General features: G+C 42.1%; 1 long non-coding RNA gene across 1 annotated transcript; it reads right to left on the bottom strand.

Annotated features, from left to right (window-relative positions):
• Window positions 1-2,274: 2,274 nt before the first annotated feature.
• Window positions 2,275-13,357, bottom strand: LOC133474255 (uncharacterized). The gene is made up of 3 exons (XR_009787431.1): window positions 13,264-13,357; window positions 6,511-7,286; window positions 2,275-2,950 (listed from the first exon to the last, which is right to left on the bottom strand). It is a non-coding gene; the product is annotated as an uncharacterized LOC133474255 (long non-coding RNA).
• Window positions 13,358-14,536: the final 1,179 nt, after the last annotated feature.

The following is a 14,536-nucleotide window of genomic DNA, read 5'->3' as shown; positions in this document are numbered from 1 at the left end:
GATATCATCTGCAAACCAACGGCGAGATGGAGCAGACTAACCAGTCCCTGGAATCGGCTCTCCGCTGTGTGGCCGCACGCAACCCCTCCTCATGGAGCTCATTCCTCCCGTGGATTGAGTACGCTCACGACTCCCTCACCAGCTCCGCTATGTCCCCATTCATGGCTTGCTACGGTTTCCAACTCCCGCTATTCAAAGTACAGGACCAGGCGGTGGCAGTTCCCACCGTACAGGATCACCTCCAGAGAGTCCAGGCAGTGTGGTAGGACGTCCGGGCGGCGTTGACCCGCGGCACACAACAATCAGCTCGCGGACAGTCATCGCTCCCCAACGCCCGAATACAAGGTGGGTCAATCTGTCTGGCTTTCTTCCCATGACCTCCCACTTCAAATAGAGTCCTGTAAGCTCACTCCGCGCTTCATTGGTCCTTTCCACGTGACCAAAACGATCAATCTCATTGCCCTCCAATTGAAACTTACGTAGTCCTTAAAAATTCACCCCACATTCCACATCTCTTTGCTTAAGGCTGCCTCCACCTGCGCCCTGTCTCTGAGCTCTTCAGGCAGTTCCTTTGACCTCATGGTTCTCATTTGCTCTGACATGCACTGTGAGCTGTAAGGTCTTATATAGACAGGTGTGTGGCTTTCTTAATCAAGTATAATCAAACACAGCTGGACTCCAATGAAGGTGTAGAACCATTTTCAGGATGAGCAGAAGAAATGGACAGCACCAGAGTTAAATATGAGTGTCACAGCAAAGGGTCTGAGTACTTATGTCTTTGTGACATTTCAGTTTTTCTTTTTTAATAAATCAGTAAAAATTTCAACAATTACGTTTTTTTTTCTGTCAATATGGGGTGCTGTGTGTACATTAATGAGCGGAAAAATGAACTTAAATGATTTTAACAAATGTCTGCAATATAATAAAAAGTGAAAATTTAAGCGGGTCTTTAAGCTTTCCGTACCCACTGTACATATATTTTGAAATATTCTTGATGTATTGTTTCCCTTTTCCCACTTTCGCGCCCTCTGTTGACCAGCCCTCACTGCCTGCGATTGAAAATCAGCAAATCAGCACAATCCGTTTGCTCAATTTCGTTTGACCATCTGTTTGTCCGTCCTAATCCCTCGTGATGGCCGCCTCGCGCGCTCTCTCTCTCTCTCTCTCGCTCTCTTTCTCTTTGTGCCTTGCTCTCCCTCTCCCCAATCCTTCTCTATCAAATTTTCTATCTCACCCTCTCTATTCCTTTTATTCATGAATGTTTGCAACCCCTAACCCTCTTTTCCCCTCTCTCCCCTCACTCTCTTGTCCACCTTCTAGCTCGCTGTGCTTCTCTCTCTCTCCCCCACATCATGTCACACCCTCTTTCCCTTCGCTCCCTGCCTTTTTCATGTTCCTCTTTATAACTCACTCTGATGAACGGTTGCAATTAGAGGTGCAACAATTAATCGACGAATCGACAACTAATTTGATGAACAATTAATCATGTAGGGACATTAACTTAAAATTGTCCAAATTCTCATATTTCAGCCTCTCAACAGTAAATATTCTCATATTTCTGTAATCCTCCATGAAAGCAGACTGATTAATTTTTGTTTTCATCAAATTAAGAGATTTGAAAATATCTGTTTTTACTTTGAAAAACAATGATCAACATTTTACAGATCAAACCAGTAAAAGAATCATAATCAATTTGTTTGTGCATTTTTTACACTGTCAATTTGAAATCATGTCCTATTTTTGAATAAAGATATGGAAATTTAAAATGTTTTTTTATTTGATTCACTGTTTAAATAAAATAATCATTCATTACATCCCAAGTTGCAATGCCTCTCCCCTTTTAGTTCCTCTGCCGCTTTCTCCCTCTCTCCCTCCATTTCCCCGCTTCACCTCTCTCTATTACTCTTTTCTCAATGAACGGTTGCAATGCCTCTTTTGCTCTTGCACCCTCTCTCTTGCACTCTCCCAATCTAATCCTCTCGTTCTCTCCTCACTAACTTCCCTCTGTCTTTTTTCCTCTTCCCAATGAAAGGTGGCAACACCCACGCTTTTCCAGCAATTTTCTTTTTTTGTACTGGTTTTACACGCAACGGGTCACATTGACCCTTGAACATGCTACACAAAACGTAACAGGTTATTAATATGCTTTCTGGTGGTAAAACTAACCTTAAGCACAGCATTCAGATATTCCTCAGGAAGAAAATGAGAGCAGAACAAAATGCGCTTGATTGGCAAAAAAAAAAAAAAAAAAAAAAAAAGAGGTCATCAATCCAAAAATGACACGCATGCACTTTCCGAGAGCGGGCGCCTTCCATTAAGCTACACGCTTGATTTTGGCGGAACCCAGTGTGGGAAATTTCCTCGGCTCACAACTTCAAGAAAGCGGACAGCGTGACAGCGCCAAGTGGAAATCAATGAAAGGAAATAAATTGGATGTGAATCTTCCCTTCCAGGCCTCTTCAGCATCAGCTGCCCATTCCGGCATCGTCATCATGGTGCGACAGCGGTGCATCCGCTAATCGCGTTTCTTGCGAAAAGAACTGTTTGGATGCTTTCATCAACACTTTTTTCCAAATACAGTACGCGTCGTTCAACTCGCGGATGTGTAGCCTGCTGCCCTTGTGATGCCTCCCCGATCAAAGTTTACTTTCCGTCTTGTGCAAGAGGGACTTTCATTACAATTATTTCCCAGAGCTATATCAATGCAAATCATCACAATTATCCCCCGTGTGCTAGTAAGGCGGGAAATGAACGCTCGCCCACAGACGTGCAAGCGGCAATGCTCGCAGCAGGTGCAGCCGCATAGGCGTAATGGCGGCGTTCCTCCCACACAGCGACGCTGCAAGGGGCTGCTGAGCCAGATCCACCAGGAGCAGTTCAGCGCCACTCATCACAAATGATCCGGCTTGCCGTCTGTTGGTAGACTGAGCTTCCGCCTCCATTTGGTAGTCTGAAAAATAAATATTCTGTCCATCCATTTTCCACAGTGCAGCCCTTGTTGTCATTTGGGTCACGTCAGAGAGCACAGAGACAAACAATGGAATGGTTACAAGCCCATGTCAGGGCTGAATGTGCATTGACGACTATTTTTTTTCCACTTTACTCGAACGGTGGCATATCTCAAGACCGTAACTGAAATTTTGGCTTGCAACCCAAAGCAAAAAAAGAAAATTGCCGGCTCGTAACTGGAAATAGTCGTAAGTTGGGGCACTCGTAAGTATGCTTTACACAATCAGGATTTTTGGGGCCGATCACCGATCAGCAAGTTTAAAAAAAAACAGTAACCGATCATCGATCCGATCACAAGCTGGAGCAATGTGTCTATTTACATGACTTGTTCATTTATTGTATATACTTGTGTACTGTATACTGTATCCATCCATTTTCTGTACAGCTTATCCTCACAAGGGTTGCGGGCGTGCTGGAGCCCGTCCCAGCTCAAATTATTCTCTAGCATTTTAGACAAAAGTTAAAACACCAATGACCTCAAGGGGGCATTCAAGGATTGGTCACTGACATAAGTTTAGGTCAGATCAACATTACAACATGACATAAATAATGGGTTCTAACTTACTGTAATTAAATTACTTTATTGCAATTAAATTACTTTGATAAATACTGTTAATGACATGCTTACTTTAACTTTCTCACTGTCCCAGCTATATGGACGGGTGTTGTCCAGAGTTCGAGTGCGTTTGATGTTTTTTTTCCCCAAACGCTGCGTTGCTTGAACGCAGCATGCTCCTCGTGTACATTCTTCAGGTGTGCGATCAAATTTGTTGTGTTGAAGCAATTAGATGACGTTCCCCACAACGTACTTCAGTTGTGCACAGACTGCAAATAACTTAACGTGTTGTTTGTCTGAGACACCGCAAAATAGTCCCACACCGACGACGTGTGAGATTGAAGAAACTTTATTGGCCGTCAGATAATTACTGTACTGTGCAACAAGACCCGTGACAAGGCTAAAAATAAACTAGCTTTTGGATTCATACGCGACGAAGACGCGAAGTTAAATTTCTTGTGCGGAGCCGATCGATGACGTCCTTGATCGGACCGGCGATTTATGACATGATAGCCGATCAGCATAAAATGCAAATTATCGGCCGATACCGATAACGCCGATCAGATCAGATTTAGAGTTGTCAATTAACCTTTTAACCTATTATTAAACATTACTGTTAAATTTGCGCTTCCAATAAAGTTTGTCCAAAACTAGTTGTCATTTTTTATGTTGAGCCGGTGTTGTCAGCAGATGCTGAATGCAACTTCTAATCTAAACTCAGTTTCTTTTCAAATCAAGTAATCAGTAAAGTAATTAAGATACTTTTTCAAGGGAACTGATGCAACACTGTCCGTTTCAATTTGAAACAGTCCAACATTTGTTAGCACGGTGGGCTTAAATGTCAAGATTGCCATGGTTAAAAGGGCTCGCTGTCAACCGCGGGTGACACTGTGAACTGCTGTCAGCACACGTGACGGTGTGGTTAACGTGACACCCACATGTCAAGATAATGAGGAGAGTTCGCTCACCAGCTGAAACACCCCCGCTATCTCTTCACATCCCCCCCCCCCCACCCACCACCCCACCACCGTGCCAGAGGACCCCCTGAGCACAACGCGCCATTACGCCATTCTTCATTAGGGGAGCAGCAGGCGCTTTGTGCTCGATGGGCATCTGTAGGGCTGAGGATGGACGACGACTCCGGTAGGGAGCGGCCAGCAGCCTTTTGCTTTTTGAGCCTGTCCTTAGCGCCCCACCATCGCCAGATGACACTTTCCAAAGAAGTAACAAGTACGCTCCACGCCTCTGTCGTACACCGCCGTAGAAGCGCCGCACTGATTCTTTTTGAACAAACGCAGCATTTTGTTAGTCTGCACACGTACGTTTGTTTCCCTTTGGGATAAAACAGACAAAACAATTAGCCACTGTTCCACTATTTAGCTAGTCAGCAAGTACAGTTGTGCCTTGAGATACGAGTGACCTGAGACAAGTTTTCAAAGAAATGAGCAATTATTCAGCCAATTGTCTGCAAAAATTTGAGATACGAGCCTTGTATGGTGGCAGTGAACTCAATTCAACTCACTTCACAACATGCAGCAGTTTGGAAGATTGTACAAAAATTCTACAAAAAAAGAGGCTTCAATCTGTTTATTGCCACTCCAGCTGGTTTACTGTAAAAGTAAACGTAAAACAAGCATACAGACTTTGTGTATCTAAAGTAAAGTGTTGTAGAAAGGCTACAGAAAAGCATATATTAGCAATAATAACACTTTCAAAGCAAGGAATATTTGAATACAAACGGTGGAGCAACACATGTCACAGGCAATAAAGCAATACTCTGAGATTGGCTCCATGTACAGTATATCCAAATATTGGTATTTACTGCCCTCAGGGGACCAAGACGCACAATCAGAAGGAACAATATAATATATATATATATATATATATATATATATATATATATATTAGTAAAATAGCTGCATAGAGTCCTATTTTGCTTATTAAAAACAAAACATTTGGGTTTTTGTGGAATGGATAAATGGCATTCACATTCGTTTCAATGGGGAAAGATTATTTGAGATACAATTGTGCTGCGTTACGAGCAGTCATTAGAGTTGAAACAATGAATCGATGAATCGAAAACAAATTAAATTATTATGATTAAATTAATTGACAACTATTTTGATAATCCATTCATTGTTTAGAGACATTGTTTGACTATTTAAATTGTCCAAATCGCATCCAATATAAAATACTGATCTGCACCTTCAAGGCCATCAATCACCTTGCCCCGCCATATCTTGCTCCCTCATGTTGCCATACACCCCGTTCTCTCAGATCTTCTTCCTTCATCCAGCTCACTGTCTCTTCTGCCCATCTGTCCACCATGGGGGACAGAGCCTTCAGCCATTCTGCCACTTGTCTTTGGAACTCACAACCACCTGACCTCCGAAACACAGACTCATTAACCCTCTTCAAATCCAAACTGAAGACATACCTATTCCAGACTGCCTATTCACTTTAAATATTTCCCATATAATATGCCATTTTAATTGATGTTTTATGTTCCGTTATTTGCTTGTAGTGCTTGATTTCTTCTAACTATGGTTGTACGGTGTCCTTGAGTGGTTTGAAAGGTGCCTATAAATAAAATGAATTATTATTAATTACTATTATTATTATTGAAGCCTCCCGCGACCCTTGTGAGGATAAGCGGCTCAGAAAATGGATGGATGGATGGATTATTGAATCCTCTAAATTTCAGTTTCTTAGTAAATATTCTCATATTTCTGTAGTCCTCCATGAAGGCAGATTATCTTTGTGTTGAATCAAAATAAAACATTTGAAAACATCTGCTTTTACTGTGGAAAACAATTATCAACCTTTTTAGTTAGCTGGGATAGGCTCCAGCAGCCCGCGACCCGTGAGGATAAGCGGTAATTAAAATGGATGGATGGATGGACGGATGGACGGATGGGTCACTGATGGTGTAGTGGTTCACTCACCTGACTTTGGAGCAGGCAGCGTGGGTTCAGTTCCCACTCAATGACGGTGTGAATGTGAGTGCGACTGGTTGTCTGTGTCTATAGGTGCCCTGCGACTGACTGGCAACCAGTTCAGGGTGTAGTCCGCCTTTCGTCCAAAGTCAGCTGGGATAGGCTCCAGCGCCCTGCCACCCTGAACAGGATAAGTGGTGTTGAGAATGGATGGATGGATAATAATCATAATAATAAAACAGTGAAACCTCATTTTAACGGAGCCGGATTTAACGGCTATCAGACATAATGGCCACGGACACATGCAAATCGCATGTAAATTAGCCATGTGTGCTTGGCTGGCTGTACTCGTGTAAACGGCAGGCTAATCCCGGTTGGAACAGGTAATTTTGGATAAACATTTTCAAGCTTTTTTGTTAATTTATTTACAGTAATTTTCTACTGTAGTGTGTGTTTTAGGCCATGAAAAAAAGTGCTTATATAAAAGAAATTCGGCTGTAATGGACGACCCCCCCTTTAGTCCACTAAACGAGGTTCCACTGTAACAATCATAACGATAATCATAATCGTAATCATAATCGTAATCACAATCACAATCACAATCACAATCACAATCACAATCACAATCACAATCATAATCATAATACATTTATAGAGCGCTTTTTCAAACATAACCGTAGGAGTGAGCAGGTAGGAGTCTGTACGCTGTCCAGCCTGGTAAAATTGTGGACAAGTTTCCGGCCTTGTCAGACGCAGTGGGGACGATGAAAGAAAGCGTCCAATCGCTGAGCCCGAGGAGCACAGGGGAGCGCCACAACCGAAGCCGGTGTCCGGAAAGGAGATGGATGTCGGCCACAACATAAATGGGAGAAAGTAGGACAGGAAGTCGAAAGTGGCGTGTGGTAAAAAATTAATTCAGTACAATACAGAAATAAGTGAAAACATACTCTTTTAAAGAAATAAAATACTAAATAAATATGATAAGTTACTTGCTCATTAACTTTAACAAAGGAGGGGAAAGGGGAGGAGGACTACAGCTCCTCATTGAACAAGAGCCTTCTTCCATAATAACACGGGGAAATTCCGATTTAGGTGTTTCTTTTCGAATTCATTGGTTGATTTTGGCACAACAAGCTGATCCAGGAAGAAAGACTAATTTCTCTATTGGGCAATTTGCTGCACATTTCTTTTGATAATTTTTTGTATTGCCTCGCTCACGCTATCACCAGCGAGCGCTTTCTCAGTTTTGTCAATCTAATAAAGAGCACAAAAATCTTTGTGGCATTGCGTGACACACAGTCAATGCTTGCACAACGCAACACAACAGGTTCCTGCTCATCTATGAAAAGTGCTTCCTAACACTGTCTTTAGCAGTTTCCATTTTATCTTGCGTGCCTTTCTGACTGTTTAGCCCTTTGTTTACTTCTTTTTTTGATTTTATTTTTTTAAGAAAAAGCTTCACACAATGATAGTGCACCTCGTTTAGTCTTCATTCATAATGTGGCGGCTGCTGGTTGCATTGATCGATTGGCTGAATGTGCACATAGGGAACTTCCGCCGAGCAAATAATCTCCACCGTGCTATTTTGACATGATTATGCCGACATTAATCATTTGTTGTTTTCATTAAAGAGACACTACAGTTCAATAAATAACATACATACTGTCAATAGTGTTTTTGACGGAAAATAAAATTCTGGATGGGGTGGTTTGGCTACAATGGTGTAAATTCTTGTGGTGATAATGTCATAGTGGTTTAACATTGCTTTTGAAATGAGCATGAATGTTACACACTTGTTGTCATTGGTTTGGATGAATGGTTTTTCATTGACTGATTGGACCCCCCGCTATAAACACTATGCATACTCGATCGAGTTTGATTGGGAGGTTGCTCAAAAAGGGCAACAACACATTCCAAAAGCACTTAGTGTCTGAGGGGTCGCTGTATGTTTAATGTAGACTTTTCATTTAATTCCTGATAGGTTTGAAAGTAATATTTCTTGGTGGAAATGATAAAATTTTCAGTTTGTGGCAATTGTCTAATTGTTAGACCACACGTGGCTTTGGGAATGATTGTTTTGATGGCACGCTTGGCATTGTTAGGCCACACATCTTTGAGAATTGAGATTGATTGTTGTGACTACACAAGCATGTGATTGCTATGCCACATGTAACTTTGAGATCAAAGCAAAACCTTACCAACTGTTACACATGCCAGACTGTAATAATTGCAGCTGGGACATGCAGTGGATATGGTTAAGGAGTCCAAGAGTGTCTCAATGATAGACTGACATTGGAAAGGTTGAGGAGCTGCAAGTGGGCTGAATCTGCATTAAAACATCCTTCAAGGCGCAATTAACTAGGAGGGCTTTCCCCGAGCCTTCATCCACATTTTACTGCCTAGGGGAAGGATATGAGGTCATACAACCGCCACGGCATGGCCATGTAAAAGTGACAAAGCGATCATCTCAGGACATTATGGTGGGGCCACAACCTGTTCCAAGTACAACATAAAAGTTCTCATTGAACTCAATGCTGTTTGGAAAAATTCATTCATCATAGTAGCGATGGGCACGGTGAGTGAGTTTTGAGTGTACGGAATCACTAGAATCAGTTTGTTGAAAAGATTCATTTCACTGAATCATTCATTCAAGCGCTTCCTCATTCACTTAATGATTCAGCCCTGAGGTTCACGTTCACCGAAGGAGATTTAAAAACAAAACAAAAATTACCACCTAACTACCTCTCTCTCAGCAAGCGCTCAAACACCTGGCTTAGGTCGTGACTCGTGAACATCGGTGGAGCGAGCTCAGCTACCGGACATCTCCTTCAGCGTCCGCTTTCCATCCACACAGGCTCCCGCCTGCCCGCAAGACTGACACTTCCTGGTCACCCACCTTACTGTTATTCTCATCTCATTGGTGTAAAGCGTCTTTGAGTGTCTTGAAAAGTGCTATATAAGTTTAATGTATTATTATTATTATTAAATGAAAAGCTTTAAAAATCACAGATACACAGAGGGGATGATATTTATGTGTACATAAATACATGTGCTTGACTGACTCAACATTAGCTGTTAGCTTGGAGAAACGGATGAGGACGAATGGTTACAATCACTCGAGTACATTCACTGCATAATGTCATTCCTTGCGTGAACGAATCACTTATCGTACTAGTACGCAGTGAACTTAACGCCCGAGTCACTCATGTGACTTAATATTTACTTATACAATTCTATGCTATTAATATAATATGATATATTCCCTCGTAGGCCTGATCAACCTCGAACACGCACGTCTGTCAAATCAACAAATAAAGTCTATGTAAATGTCTGGTTGGTAAATTAGTTTTGGTGCACTGAAATGCAAACAATAAGAAAACAACACTCAACAAACAAAAAACAAAAAAAGTATAAAAGTATAATTTAATGGCAAATCAGTATTACAGTGATGATAGTAAAAAAAACACTAATTGTAGTAGACAGAGAAGATAATATGCCGCTTCAGCTTGCCTTGCACTGACGAATTAACTCGCAGGTCGGTCTCCTGTCCTCTCATGACTTTATGTGTAGTCTGTTAAGATTATGGAGACACCGTCTGACCCACGGCCCGTGTGTGTGCTTGCTTTCAAGTGCCTGACTGACTCAACATTAGCCGATAGCTTGAAAAAACGGCTGCCTGTGTAAGCTATCCCACGAGGACACCAGGACGAACGATTAAAATCACTCATGAGTTAAGATGACTCATGAGTACGTTCACTGCGTAGTAAGTCGTTCCTTACGTGAACGAATCACTCATCGTACTAGTTCGCAGTGAACTTCCGCATGAATCACTGCATCCGTACTAATAGATCACTCCTTAGCGGATCGCCAACGAAGAAGCTCGACGAACGAATCACTCATGGCCGACAGTACATTGCGTTCCCTTCAGCACATTCAGTTCAACAGTACATTCAGCTCGTCCCTCCGCCGCCGCCTGCGCGGTGCTGCCTGATGCTGGCAGCTCATTGGTCATTCGCCGAAGATTCAGAAGTGAGTGACAGAACGCTACAGCAGTTCCGTTTCCGCTCCCAGCCGACTCGCTCACGGCAGCGGCCAAGCTCAAAGAACGAATCGTTTCATAAACTGATTCAGATGAGCACGTTCACTAAAAAGATTTCATCGTGAACGAAACAACACCACATCATAGTCAGTTGACAGCTAGCAGGAGAAGCTAATGTAGCAGTCTACACTTGGGTTGTCGCTATCGAATACGGTACACCGTGAATTGGTTGCCAGTCAAAGTCAGAGCACATATAGACTGGTCTTTGTTTTTGGAATGTGGGAGGAAAACGCCCACAAAAGCACACAAACAACGTGCTAACCACACACAGGAAGGACTGAATCGAGAGTCAATCCCTCAACCTCAGGACTGTGAGTTAAAACGTGCTAACCACTAGGCCTCTATGCTGTGTGTGTGTTTCTAAAAACGATAAGGAAAAGGCAGATAGTGGTAGGATGTGGGGCTAATGGTGACACGCTACACGCTGGGTTCGAATGAAGACTGTGTGCTTCTTAGTCGTGTGCTGTTGAACAAAAACGACCATCGGCGAGGCCAAGGAGAAGGCCGTGGCACAGCTTCCCTTTGAGAGAACGCAGAGGTGTTTTCACAGGAATGCAATCTGTCAGGAGGACTGAAGGATAACACAAAACACACGACACAAACGCACGCGCACACACACGTCAATACCAACCATGCAAGAATGAATTTATGGCGGAGGCTGTGAGGAAAAAGACACCTCAAGGAGTACACCTGGAAATCAATCTGAACAAGTCATTTTATGTTAGGATTTATTTGCTGTGGAGGATTCGCAAACCAAATAAATCCAGGTCAAGCATGATAAGAACACACAGAACAGCCAGAGAGGACAACATAAAATCCACAGATCAATGCGTATAGAACCATTGCCAAAAATCCCATCACATAAATACTGCATAGAGATATTGAATCATAAATAGATTTAATTTAGATTGAGACTTTATGCTCTTTCTTCACAATTTGAAACATTTCCTAGGCGTCATAATAACAAAGGATAAGGACTAAAAGCACACTTATCATCCACTTTGAACACTCTGCTAAGATTGGCTCCGTTCTGAGGGGACGGTGCTGTCTAATGCAAATGAACCACTGCTCACCCTGCCCCCCTCTGCTGCTGGGCCAATGCCGAGTACGATTTCTGTAACCATATTCATCCATCCAGAAATGTAATTACTTTTCCTACAGTGACCCGAAATGTTTTAAAATATCATTCTTTTGTACAGGTGCTGTAAAGCTTGTAGTTTTTAATACATGCATAGTTACATAAACAGTCATTGTTCTTTTTCGTAACATATTAATTGCAAGCTTCTGCAATTCATATTTTGATTGTGGAACCCAAAGTTCTCATCCTGAATTGCTTTTGATCAAAACTACATCTGTTCATGAACCAAAAGGTTCACTAAGAACACAGTAGGCTTCTCGGTACAGTTCCTACGTTTCAAATTAAGATCATTTCAAAGTGTATGATCATTTTGCAAACTTCATCTCTCACCTCAGTGCTACAACATCCAAGTCTCACTCACACTGTGCTATGAATCATCATTAGGCTGCTGATAAAGAACGAGAGTGTTTTGCAGAGCTCTGTGGGCTGCAGTGGGAGGTTTCCCATTAAAGCGCATATGAGCTGACGTGTCGGCCGGGATAAGCGGCCGCTCTGGAAATATAATAGTGATGAATGATTCTAATTGCTGTGTGTCGCTGTCACTGGGAACAAACACAAACGTGCCGTCGCTTTGTTTACCTGCTCGTGTTGACATTCTAATAAGAGGAAGCGGCGAATGACATGCTTAGTGACATTCAAAAGATGTCAAGCCATAATGGAATGGTATCAGAGGACCGAACCGGCCATATTTACTGTTGTTAGCCGCATGCTGGAACTGCCTGGTGCCCCATAAAATGCCTTCTCATTTGGGACACAAACAACCTTGAAATGGAAAATGTCAAGGATATTTTAGTGATTTTATTTGATTCTACTTGCCAGTGCAAACACGTGGAGGAGAAGATAAATAACATTGCCTGAGGCTAATAAACCGAATACCAATGCAGCAATGAGCTGTAATTGTGTTACTTTTGTGACGTGTTCCCCTCCACACTGTCTGTTTTTTTTCCCCACATACGGGGGTGGGAAATTGCAAAGTAACTTGTGATTGCCGTGATGCAGTGTGCATGCGAAAATTCATATGGAGGCTTCTCCAAAATACCATAAATCCATCCATCCATTTTCTCTTGCGCTCGTCCTCATTTGGGGCGCCGGTGAGGACGAGATTATCCCATCTGACTTTAGCTGGATTGGTCGCAAGTCAATGTCAGGACATAAATAGACAAATAATGGACTAGTCATCAGCCAATTGCACAGTCACATACGAATACACGATCACTCACACATTCACACCCATGGAAAATGTAGTCTTCAACTAACCTCAGCTGGCTTTTGGCTGAGAGGAGGAACAGCAACTGTGTTTGCCTATTTTTGTGATGTTGGATTGGACTGGTCACCAGTCAATGTCGGGGCACATATATATAAAAAAACTGGTCATGCTCATGCACAGTCACACCTGTGCACAATTTAGAATCTTCAACAAAGCTAACATTGTCATCTGATTTTTCTGTCAGCAAAAGGGGAAAAAAATGGAGTCAAACCACCATTTTTTTTTTGTAGTTGTAGTTGTTTTCTTTTAAAGCCTTACCGCCCAGCTCTAGCCGCTCCAACTTAAGAGAATCCACAGGAGGAGAGTGACTAACGATGGGGTGAGGAAGAGCTGCCTGGAGCACCGAGGAGGGAGAGGTCGCTTATGAATAAACGAGATTAGAGGCAGCAACACGAGAGAGGCTGTGAAAGAGAGTATGAAGAGTACAGTGCGAGAGAGGAGGGGAAGCTGGAGACCCCCAAGGGAAGCACTCGTGTGTGTGTGTATGTGTGTCATCAACCAGCAGTTTCATCTTGAGTTTAAGCCAAGTGAGCCGCAGATCATGACAGCAACAGAGAGAGAATGATCAATGACATCTCACTAGCTAGTTGTTTTCTTTCCCCAATGGCATATATGCTTTTATTTTACTTTTGACTTACTGAAGACCTCTACTGTTTGAAAGTTTGGGGTCCGTTGCGTACAGTATATAACCAAGTGTTCATATGTTTGAGGCTCAAATAGACATGTCCTTGTTTTTGAAAGAAAATAACTGCTTTGTTTTCAACCACATTAACAATGTTTATCTGATTGATTTAATTTCATTGAAAAAAAATGCTTTTCTCTGGAAAATAAGGATGTCTCTAAGTAACAGCAAACTTTTAAACAGTAGTGTAGATACAAAATACATACTGTACTCGACTGTATATGCCCAGACATTGCTTGGCGACCAGTCCATGGTGTATAATAATAATTTTTAAAAATCGACATATATGGGAGACTGGGGATGATTGTAACATTTTGTCATTTCAGTCTCTAACTTTGATGTCTTTTAACCACATAGGGTGTTCAAACTGCTGCACAAACTAGCTTCAAGTGTCTCCTAATAAATGGCAGTGACAATGTCTGTGTAACACTAACAGAATACGCATGGCTTAATCTCAAATACAAGAAGTGAAATGTTACAATTGACCCCATGCCCCGGGTCAGTTGTTACATACTTCAGGGTGAAATGTAACAATGAAATAAAGGCCATGAGAATGATTAAAGAGCTTGAAAGCTTTTTGTTCCAAACTTTTAAATAAAATTGCTGTGGTTCTGCAGAGTACGGGACTTAAACTACACTAACATCTGAACATGTACAACAATAAAACTGTCCAAAAGGTGCCACTGTGCACTAGCTACAACAATAAAACTTTTTTTGAGGCACGTTTATTACAACTGTCCCTGAGCTTGGCTTACAGCTAACAGCTAAAACATTACTACAAACAATCTAAATGAAATACAGCTAAACAGACAGTGGATGAGTTGAACTACAAAGCAGGCTTTGGAATCA

Source organism: Phyllopteryx taeniolatus, chromosome 1 (genome assembly GCF_024500385.1).
Source record: "Phyllopteryx taeniolatus isolate TA_2022b chromosome 1, UOR_Ptae_1.2, whole genome shotgun sequence".
In the NCBI taxonomy this organism is placed as follows: domain Eukaryota; kingdom Metazoa; phylum Chordata; class Actinopteri; order Syngnathiformes; family Syngnathidae; genus Phyllopteryx; species Phyllopteryx taeniolatus.
Note: the sequence above shows the minus strand (reverse complement) of the source record. Positions and strands in the feature narration are given on the sequence as shown.